The sequence below is a fragment of the Vanessa tameamea genome, chromosome 11 (assembly GCF_037043105.1).
Source record: "Vanessa tameamea isolate UH-Manoa-2023 chromosome 11, ilVanTame1 primary haplotype, whole genome shotgun sequence".
Classification (NCBI taxonomy): domain Eukaryota; kingdom Metazoa; phylum Arthropoda; class Insecta; order Lepidoptera; family Nymphalidae; genus Vanessa; species Vanessa tameamea.
The window spans coordinates 6,315,646-6,330,716 of NC_087319.1; the positions used below are offsets into that span (position 1 = coordinate 6,315,646).

The window sequence follows — 15,071 nt, forward strand, 5'->3', positions numbered from 1 at the left end:
TTTAGATGAGAAATGGCGTTAATATATTTGCTATACACCGTATTAATATTATGTATAATTGATTCTTGTATAATCAACAAGATTTTTTGCGTGCGATGACATAACCATTAAAATGATATTGAAGATATTCCACTATGAAGCTTTACATGCACGAATGTCCTTAAAAATAAAATTATAAATGTACATGTTCGCATTCGTGTTCTATATTTAGATATATTATATTTATAAATAGGAAACAATATTTATTTATCAAAATATAGGAAACAAATCTAAATTACGTACAATTACTTTGAGCCGTGACGAGATAATTGTGAACCAAAGACTACGGAGCGCAGCTGAATAAAAATTTACTTGAGTACTCAAGTAAATTAGGTATTAGAGGAGTACATTAAGAGTACATTATTATATGAGGATTCGTTTTGGTATTTAAGATTTAAAAATCGCGATCTGAAACATTTTTGTATGTACACTCCAATCAAAACTCAACAATGTTAAATGTTAATAATATGGTAGATGATAGTTACCACCTTGGCGCTTGGAGCTATGATGAGCTCAATGCAAACACGCAAACATACAAAGTTATATTAGGTATACACAATATAAAGACAAATTGATAAAATCATTTTTATTATGAGCTATTTTATGTTGGCAGTGACGTTGTTTAATTATTGAACTCATTAAATCTAAATATACAATCAAAGAGAGATAGGAAATAAACACATGACTCGTCGCTTTGGCTGCTTTCGTGGGTAACATAATAAAGAGGAAACGGGAACAGCCGTGATGTTTCTCTATAATATAAGCTACGTAGCGTAGTTGTAATTAACGCGCTTAGTCGCGTAGGTATGGCTGTAGCTGAATAGACGATGGAACGTCGCTTTGACAGGTATACCCAAAGTTAGTTGGTAAATGGTTATTCTGTCAATTCAATAAATTGACAATTTGTAACATTAATTGACTCAATTCAACGGTATCTACAAGTTTTGAACTTCGAGCCGACTTTAGTTGTTCGATTGTACTGTAGATGTTTTAGTTGATTGATTATATTTATTTATTTACCATGGAAATAGTTTTCATTAATATTATAAGGCACACCAATGACGAATTCGTAAGTAATTACTATGTGTGCAAACTATAAATTTTAAATCTGAACAACATTTACAGGAAGACGTAATCAAACTTCGTCGATACAATTTTTAGTTCTTTTTTAACGTATTCAAATTATTATTTTATGTAGATATTTTGTTAAAAAAGTGGCAAATATAATCCACTTTTGTAAAATATAATTGTAAGTTATCTACTAATAGATAACTTACAATTATATATGTAAGTTATCATATGAGTTATTATATGTTATGGATATATATATCCATGGCTGAGTTGTCTGTAGACATGTTAGAGACAACTATTTAACAGATACAAAAAACCTAGCAAGGATGCAATCTGTTATAGTTTTGGCAATAATTGCTTCAAAAGCCAACAATTTTCTCATCGACTACGTTAGCAAATTAAGCTATTTAAAAAATATGCAACATATTTACATACAATGTAGCCTATGTTAAAAACACTTTCAAAAACCGTTAAAGAAAAACCTAATATCTGTGACGAAAAAGTCTTCATGGGAAAACGACGATTTACCGATTTTTTCTGTTTTGGGTGAATTTAAGGTTGCCAGATTAATAAAAAATATTTAAATTATATAGTTTTTTATGCAATCTATCTAAATAATCATTAAACGTTCAAAATCTGTCTCTATGTAACAGTCAGATGCTGTTTGTTATCTAATACATTTGAATGGTGTGCTTAATATATATATATGTAACTGTATGTATTTCTATAGAAAATTTTAATATTTACAAATACTATATGTAATAAATAATGGAAAAATATAAACACACAAAACCCCTTCCTTTATAATACAGTGTTTGTGAATTCGTTCTTTTAAATAACTCTAGAGAATTCGAAAAATAAATACAAACTTAAACAGCAACCACAATCTGCTATGTTACTGATTGATTTCAGTTCAGCTAACGTCCCAACAATCGCTGCTTCAAATTGTTTTCCCGGAGAAATCAGCTCCAGTTAAGAATAGAACGCCAGCATCCACTTTCATAGTAATCGGACTTTTAGAATTCCTGGGTGCGTTATAAAAACGCCTCGTTTATTTATTAAGTGAGCTAACATTTATGTATTTATTTTACTCCATAAATAATTTCTATTTTGCAACAGCTTGTAAGCCATTACACAGAAGAAAATAAAAATATACACGTGTCTATGTTAAAAGTCAGTGCCAATTACAGGAAAGATAACATCTTAGTTCCCACGGCATGTAGCGTATTGGCTTTGTATGGTTAATATTTCTTACAGTTTTTATGTATGTGTGTAATCGTGACCACTTACTATCAGCCTGTTTGTCTTCCTACTTTAAATAGAGAAAAACACTAATATGAATAATACGTGACAAATTAAAGGAAGTGAGCGTATCCAGCATTTTCGCTAACCTATATCACAGCGTGCTATAACTGAATCGTATTGACGCTTTTGGAGCATGTAAAGTTGCATGCTTCGCTTTCAGCGCTCCACTTGGTGCTGGTTGTTTGAGCGAATACAAAACGAAGTGCACAGCGATCGTGTGTCAGAATGCACCTTTATGTAATGTCACAACTGTGTTTAATAAAAAGGTGTTCATTGTGAATTACGATACAAATTACCAGAGTAATAAATTACCAAATTAGTGTTGTTAATAGTATTAACCAGTTTTCATGAAAAATATAAATAAAAAAATTACAATGAAATGTCAATTGATTTATAATTATTAATATGAATGCATTTATAAATTACAATGTGAATTTCAATTTGTTATTGTATTTGTAAACTACTTGGGCTAAAACTATTCACCAAGTAGTCATCGAATACTCATGGCTATAAATTAGGCGGTTAAACGGTGTATTTTATTATGTACTTGTGATACAGTACCATCTACTAGCGAGTTACAACGAATGAAAATATACATAGCTACCTGTGGCAAATTACCTGATAAATTTGTCAGTCATGTAAGAATATACATCACTAAGGCGATTAAAACGCACGCACCACGCATTGCGTAAGTTGTTGCTGTCCAAACGATATGACCTATAACATGACCACCAAAACAACAATTATTGTTCGAACTGACATAAATCTGACGTATCCCTATTGGTGGCGCTGCAAGTTTCCGTTATATGCATACATGAATATTTATGGACATCGACTATAGCACCTAGGCTAAATATATATTATATTCATACCCTTATTTTAATTCATTTATACGTGGTTACTTCGATTTGCTCAATATGCTATATTCGAATAAAACTTTCATTTGCTAGTTACTCTTGAGCTTTTGACATTTTCAAATATTTGATATTACTTAGATATGTAAAATATCGAACTAATGTTTGAAGTTATATGAGAAATTTAATTAGAAATATTTATACGGAACCAAAGTTATTCGTATGAGCTCCACTTAACCGGCTATAGCGAACGCGGAATAACGACTTTAGTAAAAATGCCATAACTGAAATAATGGTAATATATTATGTAAATATTACAAGCATAGGATTATAACGGTACTCTGTCTCACTGCGATAGTATTCCTCAAATTATAAAGTAATTTTGTTAATAATATTCTATATATACAGGGTTATTGGTAATTCGACGTATTCCCGTTAGGAGGTAATAGGGGTGACTATTTGCAATAATTTTAACTCCCATATGCATTATGCAAAAGTGAACCATTTTTGAGTTTTATAAATATTGATGTTTTACTCGTATGTATTTTAGTGTACAATAAAGAATATTTATATAGTAACCAAAGTTATTCCTTTACGAAATTAGAGACCTGTCGCAGATTGATATACTTAGGAAGTAAGCTATAGAAAAAAAATGGAGAAAAAACATCTTAGGAACAAATCCCTTCACCGCCCAGCTAGAAATAAATTATGCATAGCGGTGCTTGCCTGGGCTTGAACCCGTAATCTTCTAGTAGTAAATATGTATCATACAATAGTATTTGCTAAACGAAATAAAAATCGCATATTCGTTTCGCTTCGTATTTCGCGCGTTTCACAGTTTCTCCTCGAGTCAATACATAACTACTTATGTGTTAATCAAATTATGGTATAGTTAATATATTAAACATGGGCTTAAACATAGTTGGAGGGGAAACAGTAATAATATTAGTAACACTTTTGAAAAAGCGAATGTTAAGAGTGTCTGTCATCGTGTGACAATTTCAACATTCGCTGTTCTAGAAGCGAGCGCGCTTTGCATTAAAAGGCCAGCGCTGAACACTGAACAAATCAAACACTGGTTCTTTCATCTGGGTTCTACCCGAGAGGTTTCAGAAGCTCAGTTGATCATACTGTGTATTTAAAGCTGGTCTACATATTCGATTAGTGATATATTGTAGTCTGGCTAATTCATAATTTACTCTTTTTATTATAGGTACGGAAAACTCGTAATACTAATGGGTAGATACTAGACAGTCAGTAATTAAATTCGGCCGTACATAAAGCCCGTCGTCGTATATAATTAATTCGATATAATTTTTAGATTGCTTAATGTACGCACTGAAACGTCAGAATTCGATTTGACCATTTTAATAAGGAAACCTAAATACATTTTAATTACATATTACATTCAGGATAATCATATGCTTAAAAACGTGCCTGAGCTCAGTAGACTTATTATAATAATTAATAAATATAGGTATTTCATTGTGAACTGTCTTTTAATTGACATCTGACCTATTTGCCACGATTCATGACAGAGTTATCTGATATAAAGTAAATTTGCAATACAACAATGAGCCTTGCCATCATGGGATATTATAATTTATTATTACTAAAGAAACGTAATAAATAAATATGGACTAAAATAAAAAATATATGTGTGCCGACAAAAGTGATAGGTAACTTTAAAATAAAATTTTATGTCTGTCCGAAATACAGGAGTCCGCCTAACGGTGCCGTATGTGTAAGAGAAAGGGAAACCAGACAGACCGTAACGCGTTACGTAACGAAGCGATTTACCCTCCTATAAGAAGTTGTCTGTTCAAAAAACAAAGAGGTTCGTTAAAAAGGAATATAATTTTTTCTTATTATTTTAATAATATTATACGTGTTACACGCATATAATGGAGTTCTGAGCGGTGGATGTGGCGCATGACAACATAAGAAAGCATCATGGATTTTGCCGTAACGCCACTCAAGTCGGTCGTACCTCCAGGCTCGCCAAGAGAAGTTTCACGAAAAATCTTTCAAAAAAAGATTTTTTTTTTAAATTCCTTAGTATAAGGGACTACGTTAACTTCTATCAAAATAAAATGTATTCCTAATATGTACTTAACTTTATCTCCGAGAAGAGCGTGTCCCGACATAAGTAAGATGCAAAGTGCTGATTTGCTTGAAGTGCCCGTCGCATCTCGGACCACTTAACGTTTATATTCTTGGTTATAACGAAGAAAATTAAAAAGACACACAATTTTTTCAACTTATTTTCGTTCATTTGTACCAGTAGATACGATTCATAATATTTTTGCGAATTCGGCATTAAAGTAGTCACAGTTGCGTTTTAAATTAAAATAAAAAAATTATATCGACTCGACTTTACATCTGCTATTTATAATGATTTATTACATACTACTTACTAGACCTGACTTCGCACGAGTAGAATAAGAGGACTTAAAACGTTCATATCATATTATAAATAAATCTGAAACCACTGGATGCAAGCGCAAGACCGGCTATTATGGAGATCTTTGGAGAAGCTTTCGTCCAGAATTGGACGTCTTCCGGCTGAAATTATGTATGATATTATAAATCTCTATTGGTCGATATATTTGTTTCCGACAAGTTCAATCATCATATTTCAGTCAATTTACATAAAATATAAATGAATATACTAAACATAGCCTTAAAATATTTGGAGAGCAAATAGTAGTAGTTTACTCATGAATCACTCCACGTCCGTTACTGAAAATCGTATAAAAATAGTTTGGTAGTTTTTGAGTTTATTGCGATTGCCGGTCCACCTGACTATAATAAAAAAAAGGTTTAGCAAAAGTTCAAGGACCGTTGAATAGGTAGTTTATAGTATTGACAGGATTAAAAATCCGCGTCTAAGCCTATTTATTTAAGCCAATTTTTGATTTATAAAATATACGTGGTAGGTACCTCTATACACGGAAGCCGCAAACCACAGGAATATACTTAATGCTTCTGTACATTTATTTATTACATAATGGACGTAGTGAGATAACCGACTCGTTGGTCTAGGTGGTTAGCTTATAAGACTACAAATCTCGTAGTCCTGGGTTCAAATCCTTGATTATATTGGAGTAATATAATTACGTATATGTATTATATACATAATACGAAGGAAGTATGCAATGTTAACATTTCTGTTCCTCGGAAAGCCTTCTCTATATTTTCCGGTCGAATAGATTAGCCATTCCAAAGGATTACAAGAGTAAAGGAATAGAAAGAGCAACTGTGTATCCACACATACTTGTGCAATATCTTAAAAACTAATATGCATAGTTCACAATTTTACTTGACAGATTAAAATAATTATATAACGTAATTATAGATAAATGTTATGTATTCTTTAGTATCTATCTATTGAGACAAGAAATAGTTTAATAGACTATTTAAAACTAATTGATAAAGTTCACTAGAAATTTTAGATTTAATAATAAGTATTACCAAATATATTTCTTATTCAAATAAATATTTGTCAAAAAATGTGGAACGCTTCACGATTTTGCGTGTCATCCTTGCGCAGGGGCCATGCTAATCTTCTCTGTATCGTTCCAATTTTAGTATATGTACTGCCGAAGCGAGTACAACCAATGTTGTAAAAAATTATAATATATAGTCAATGACGTACAAAACTTCGATAGCGCGATTTAGGATAATTATGTCTAAAACTGAAATACATCAGTAAAAGAAGAAGAAAGAAAGAAATACAAAAAGTCTCTTGATAATTTACAAAAAATATTTTTAGTAGTGTCTATTTATGGTATAAAATGAGAAAATTTAACATATTCATAATAACATAAATATTTTCTGTCAAAAACGCCATCTAGGTATACAAAGAGTAAACTATTTGCATGTTTGAAAATTCGATTGCTTTTTAGCACATAAAAATGTCGTTGAATCAATTTATATAATTTTTTTAAAAGAAAACTATAGGAATAAAAAGTAAGAAAATTTAAATTGAAAATACCTATTTCCAAAGTTAGCCGAACGTTATACGTAAATTCTCTGCCATCTATTAGTATTTTGCAGAAATACATTTTACAATTACTATGGCCCCTCTTGATACTGGAACAAGTCAGTTAGCATATAACGCCATCTCTGGTAAATTTTTTGTAGCATTAGTTGTTACAATGCATTATGCTTTGTAGTTACTAATTATTTTACTAGATGGCGTTTGTAACGAAACTAAATATAATTAGCAATAATTAACTGTTACTACAAATATTTCAGTATTTTATTTTCCTTTATTTATTTATATAAAAATGATTTAAAATAAGGCCTTAATTATATACAAAGGTAAAGGTAGCTACTGTAAAAGTAATGACAGAGTGGAATTGTGGCAACAAGACATAAAAGACTATTGGATGGCAAGAATGATAGCAGCATTTCATTTCACATTAATTTACTAATACATAATAACAAAATATATCTAGGTACACATTCACATAAACTATGTAAATGGCGTGTTGTATTAGCGCTTTGAATGTGTTGGTGTAAATTTTACAGCAACTTATAATATGATTAAATCAATTATAATATTACTTTATATGTAACTGTTTTAATTAAAAAAATAGTTTATAGATAATGTTCATTATTTTTACTTCTCTTGTTGCCAACGTCCATACCATGTTGAATACACCGGTTCTCGTCCGATCACCGAAGTTAAGCAACATCGGGCGCGTTCAGTACTTGGATGGGTGACCGCCTGGGAACACCGCGTGTCGTTGGCCTTTTTGCGGTTTTAGTAAATTCAAAGTAGACCAGCTAAAAAAATTCCCTCTTCTATCTTTCCTACTCTTTCCGTTACTATGCTAGTGCTTATGTGTACTTATATAGCGTGATAAGACAATGGTGACAGTGGTTTCATCTAAAAATATTTTTTATCATATAAATAGCTAATTTGAATTGTCCTTTCGAGTGTTGATATAATTTTACTTTATTTGTAATATTTCTATAAATAATTCTTTTTAATTGATAATTTACACACAATAATAAATATGAGAGCCGAGATGGCCCAGTGGTTAGAACGCGTGCATCTTAACCGATGATTTCGGGTTCAAACCCAGGCAGGCACCACTGAATTTACATGTGCTTAATTTGTTTATAATTCATCTCGTGCTCGGCGGTGAAGGAAAACATCGTGAGGAAACCTGCATGTGTCTAATTTCAACGAAATTCTGCCACATGTGTATTCCACCAACCCGCATTGGAGCAGCGTGGTGGAATATGCTCCATACCTTCTCCTCAACGGGAGAGGAGGTCTTAGCCCAGCAGTGGGAAATTTACAGGCTGATTATGTTATTATTATGTTTATGTTAATAAATATGAAATGACTTCTAGCCTAATGTTAATAAATTAAATGATGAGTTAATTATGACGTTTTAAGCAATATTTTTCGTTTAACTTGAGCTTTAAATTTATTGTTTGCTATATGTACTTAAAGTAAGTATGTTTAATGGTTATGTATCGTAATATGTACCCAGGCCCGTCCTGATATGGGGTGAGTGGGGTGAAAAAAAATATTATACAATACGTCATAAGTCTTGAAAATGCCACTTCATTATTGAAACATACAATGTTTCTTTTTATAAATGAGGGAATAAAAATCTATTTATATAAATGAAATTGTGAGTGTGTTTCTATGACTTATCACTGAAAATAATTACCTCTTTATAAGTTAATAAGGCTATTTGCGAAATACCACAATCCAAATCAAAACTAACGACCAAATTTTTATTTAAGACTAAAAATGCTGCTATCTAAAAATTTGAATATGTACCTTTCCTGCAATTTATATAAAAAATATTTAAAAAATTACGTAAAACCAATAAAATATATCGTTCCTTAGCATTCTTTACCCATTCACTCAATAATTTTCTCCTCACTAATGTAACTAAAATGTCATGTCAATTCAAGGTCAAAGACCAAAGTTGTTTATTTACCTTCTTTCCTATTCCCATTGGAATAGAGTTTTTTTTTAAAATATAATGTTCTCTAAGGAGTAAGGAGGACTTTGCCGAAGCAGTGGGATGTTAAGAGGCTGTTACTTTTAAATATACATATAGTGATGCTAGCTAACAAAATGTTGCTACTTTGTGAACGACATCATGAAAGGAGTTTTTATTTATTGTAAGTAATCGCAACTATCTCGTTCTTGAAGAATGAATACATCTTTTGTGTATGAAGTACAGAAGAACTGTTAAGGCAAGGACCGTTTATTAAATGTTCCTCAAATCTTTGTTTGAAGGTTAGAAATAAAAAAGAAAAATGCTTATTTTTTGTACTAAATGTTCCATCGTAAACATGATTTCCCTGGAGTCGAATGACTCTGATTTTATTTAGAGAATGGTTTAAAAGCTGGCCTACATCATTAAAAAACATTGTTAATTTTGCCGCAAACTGCTTTCGATTATTAAAATCATTGCGATGGCTGCCTGGAGAAAATAAAGAATCAATTATGAATAATTTATAGAACGTACCTTTTATTTTGTTTATCAGACGGAAAATATATATATATAGGCGTACGTATCCTCATTTATCGTCCATAACAAGCAGTCAACTCCGCAGCACAAGCGGTTAGAAAAGCTAGACAACTAACTGATATTGATACCGCTCGTCTAGTATATTTTGTTTATTTTTACACTATTATTCCATATCGCATATTTCTTTGGGGTTACGATACATATATTGAATCATTTTTTATTTTACATAAGAGAGCCATCCAGTCTACTTACAATCGAAGAGCTGGAGACTCCCGTCGGGATGTTTCTAACAAGGTAGGTAACTTAAAACAATGTTTTGTATATTCACAGTAACATTGAACAATTTGTTAGAATCAGTAATAAAATCATTGTATGAACACAAGACGTAAGGATAAGCTTTTAATGACAAGTTTCCGACTGCGCAAAATCAATAAATCCTTCATCGGTTATGGTATTTGTTTTTATAATAAAATTCTGCAGAAATTTTTAAATATTGATTTATAAATTCAAATCGTGTGTTAAAAAAACATAAATGAAAAACATAAGGCATGTTATTCTACACAATATTATATATGAGATTGTAAGAGCTAATACTTGTTGAATTTCAGGCAGAATATAATGTATTTAACTAACATCATGTACTTATTTCAAATGAAGGAAAATAATAACCACTGAGTTTCATGCCAGTTTTCCTCGGAAAAATCTATATTTCTGTAAAATGACGATTCAAAAACCTACTTTGACTAATGAAATATAAAGGAATGTATTCTGGACTAAAGTATCACTGTCAAGTTGAATTAACTTATGCCAAAATTATCAGATCGAAGTGTGGCCATCCTCATAATTAATAATCCCGATATTAAATTCGACATCCATGCGGTCAGACTCTAGCACCGTTGGACATTCTGACGGATATGGACGCGAGGGTCTATAGCGGACACGTTTCTTCTGACAGCATTGCGATAATGCGTCCGAAGTTCGTTCAAAACATACAGGATCATACGTGCATAAATTATTTCAAATGGTTTATCCAGTCTTCACCTTCTAACCCAGGATGAGACACAACATGAGCACACAAAAAACGATAAAGTAAGAATATATTTCTTTCTCATTTGTCATGGAATCGAAACCATCTAAGATTTAATTTTATGCGAATTTTAATAATTTGCTATATACTAAAAACTTCGTACAAAAATAATATTGCATTGTTCTATATCTGTTACGGACATTGCCCGAGGTTGATGCGATTATAGGAACAAACAAACAGACTAAAATAGGGATATTTGGTCGACACGTGCCGCTATCATGCCGTAATTACGAAGGGTAACTACGTTTCAAATTGTTTTCGTTGAGTACCTATTATTTTGATTATGTTCATATAAAATTGGCTAATAAATGTTGACTTTCTGAAAATATTAAAACATCATTTTTACAATTGTTGCAGTATTCATTTGTTTCATTAACACAAACAAAAAACCATAATACTAGATACTTTAATTAAATTATTTTTAATTTATCAATTTAAACATAGAAATTTTGTAACAATAAATTGACTATAACGCGTGCGTAATATTATTATATTTAATCAACAACCATATTGTACATACTAAAGACAATTATTATTGCATACATAACTTTCATAAGACACACATAGCTAATTGTAAAACTGTTACTGTTAGAACCGATAAAAGTACACAATGTAAATACGTATCTATATTGACAAGTGTGACTTGAATATGTGATCGATTTACGATAGTCCGACACCCTCTATATTATCTGTAATTTCACGGCCTCTAGCAGGTGGGACGCAGTCATCCATATAACGTTGATGGGTTTTTTAATGAAAAACCGATAGGTTTTTTAATTGAATCATTTTGTGGTCGAAATTATTGACATAATCGAGCTCGATCTTTAAGGTAAATATGTTTATTTGTATCAGGATATAATCTGATAAAATAGGTATATTGAGTTATTACTTAAAGTATGCAGTTGAATGCTTTCAAACTAAACTTCGGTGTCAATGTGTATTCACTCTTATCAGGTTTAAATAATTAAATATTTCAAGTTACCATACTTAATTGTAATTATATATACAGCCTATTCCAATCGAAGTAGGAATAAAGATAAACAAATCTGAGATTTGCATATTTTATGCAATTTGCTAATAACTCAGCTATATTGTGCACTACTAAGAGTTTATTATGATTAATATATATTTATAACACACTTAACAATTTATATCCATTTTAATTTTACTGCCAAAATTCGGATAAGTTCCGTCGACATTTAAAACGCCATATTTTTGCAAATTTATAATGAATATGAAAGATTAATCAATTTCTCGACCAATGATATCACGTCAATTTCTTGTCAAATGTTGTTTATTTGGCGTTTCTCCTCTTATATTTTCCTATATGTTATACTGTATTAAGAAGCCGTTTTAAAAAGCTTATTTTTAATCTTTGAACAAAAACGAAACATGTAACGTACTAGATCGTATCGTTACCAACGAGTGTGTACAAAATTTCAGCAAAATCAGCGAGAAAGGGCTTATAAATTATTTGCAGGATTGTACCAATACAAACTCGCATAATATGAAGTTAATAAACTTTATAAAATGATACTGTCACGTCTGAATTACTTAAATACTAACTTAAATTCATAATCTTGAAATTCAAGTCAACATTTGCTTTATAATGTAAAACATGACAATTGATATAACTACAAATCAATTGTTTAGATAATAAAATAATATTACATATTTTATTTAATATACATAACCTCCCCCACGCGGGCGGAAACTATTTTAAATAAATATATATTGGACAACATCACATACATTTCTCTGATCTCAATGTAAGTAGCTAAAGCACTTGTGTTATGGAAAATCAGAATTAACGACGGTACCACAAACACCCAGACCCAAGACAACATAGAAAACTAATTAACTTTTCCTACATCGACACGGCCGGGAATCGAGCCCGGGACCTCGGAGTAGCGTACCAATGAAAACCGGTGTACTCATTACTCGACCACGGAGGTCGTCAGTTTATACATTTAATATGATTTTTTAAAATAACAATCAAACAAATCACGAATTGCATTAATAATGAACTATATACTATATACACTATGTTTATGTTTAAAAACAATACCCGTTGTAACATATCCCATAGGTCACGAATACTGTAAATATTTTAACAAGTCAACTTCAATAAGTTTTTTTTAGAAATGGCATCTAAACAGAGTAACAAAAAGAATAAAATAGTACCTAACGAAATACAATTTATTTAAAATTTGAATAACTTTTTTTAATTATCGTAAACAAAAGCTATTTATAAATCAATCTTAATTATTATTTCTCATATTTTAAACTTAATAAAGTTTAGAATTGGATCATAAAAAACACAACAAAAAAAATATAATAAAATACATACCTATTTATTAGCTAAACACTTAAAAGCGTTCTTAAAAATTAATATAATATCCTAATAATATATTTAATAAAATTGTGTTATTATCGACGAGGGTGATAAAAATCTTTTTTTTAAGGGTCGTTTTGAATTAAACATATTATAATGCAACGCTCTTTTCACTTCTATAACACAATCTGTTCTGAGGTGTCGGCCAAAGTAAAATTGAATTTAGAAAAAGGTCTCTGGGACTTTTACATGGTTCAAGGTAAAATCTAATGTCTCGCTGTGAGAAAAAAATCATGCCCGACGACTAGATAGAATATTCGGTATATTTTTTTTATTTTAAATTCGTAATCGTGATTTCTATTTTTAAACTTGAAAAAGTTGTATAAAATAATAGTTAACAGGATTTTTTTTACATAGCAAACGTGATATCTTTTTGCTTAAAAATAATTCAGTGCAAAAAAGTACTGTTAATTTAAAATCAGTTTATTTATTATTTAAATATACTTCATTTTGCTATATAATGAATGTGATATTAATTGATTATGTATTTTTTAAATATATTTTGAATAGTGTTTACGTAAAGGCTATACTATATTACATTACTAGCAAAACCCAGTAAACGTAGTTATGTCTGTAAATACCGAATATCATGACGATAGTAGAACGGCATGTCCTAAATGAACATCTATTGGCGAGGTACAGAAATAGTACCTCGGCACTAAACGTAAATAGTATAATACCTTCTAAAAATACAATAATTATATACTATGTACTAGCTTTTCAATTTGTCAAACCACTGTCTATAAATTGCAAACAGATATATCAACTTCTATATTATATAGTCAATATATATATACAGATTTGTAGATATAATTCGACTTTTCGTATATATCAATGTTTTTGAAAAATATTTTAACTAAAACCATAAATTATTTTAATTTATATATTTTTCATATATTTATTTTAAGAACTTTTTGTTTAATAATTAAAATTTTAAATGCGTACCTTGGTAACACATGGCTTTGAGCTTTTTTATACATACTGTTTATGGACTGTACACTAATCGATTTTTTTAAATCGGATATAATATATAAACAGGGAATGTGTTAAGAAAAGCATACATTTACACATGAAAGCATGACTGACCATACGTAGCTAGCTTACGAGTTCATGTGTATTACTTTTATTATTTATGTCATCTACTTTATATCAACTTTCTAGACGATTCTGTTAATATTTTTCATTCACGATTAGATTTTTTGTTGCAAACATTTTCAAATTTATTTACAAAAAAGGAGGTTAACAAAAAAGTGGTAAAACATGTTGTTCTAGTTATTTAAAATAAATCTTACATTTATTACCTGAGAAACCGATTTGGAAAATGAACTTAGTGATTGATTATTTGACGAAGAATGTTTTTTTCATTATAAATTTTATAGTATTAGTGACAGTGTGGAGCAGCCGTAACTAAAAAAATAATAATAATTTAAACAAGAACATATATATCATTCCACAGTCTAATACTCATCCTTAGATTCAAATCTTATAAATATATGGCGAGAACCAATCATTGGTAGTCCCTTGACTCCGAACGTGACTCGAGTACTCACTCGTGTTACATTTCATTTAAATATATGAAAAAAGTTTCATTATAAATGTCTTAGGCTAAAAAGTATGATTCAAGTTATTTCGAATGAATGACAAAATATCACTGTTTGAAAAAGTAGATGCTAAATCCAAACTTTGAAAGTATAATGTTTCGTGTGAGGTACGGGTTCAGGAGTTAGTAATATATTCGTAGCCGATATTGACTGAATCCAGGATTTACCGCTTTTTCTTCTCAAAGCGAAGTGAAATGAAAATATAAT

The 15,071-nt window shown here is 30.4% G+C and overlaps 1 protein-coding gene and 2 non-coding genes across 3 annotated transcripts in view; 1 reads left to right on the plus strand and 2 right to left on the minus strand.

The window, feature by feature from the left end:
• Nucleotides 1-15,071, minus strand: part of LOC113395166 (uncharacterized) — a 399,509-nt gene that overhangs the window by 15,510 nt on the left and 368,928 nt on the right. The gene's annotated exons all lie outside the window — the stretch shown is intronic.
• On the minus strand, nucleotides 6,778-6,884 carry LOC113400957 (U6 spliceosomal RNA). The gene has a single exon (XR_003369106.1). It is a non-coding gene; the product is annotated as a U6 spliceosomal RNA (small nuclear RNA).
• LOC113400956 (5S ribosomal RNA) lies at nucleotides 7,911-8,029 on the plus strand. Its single transcript, XR_003369105.1, has one exon. It is a non-coding gene; the product is annotated as a 5S ribosomal RNA (ribosomal RNA).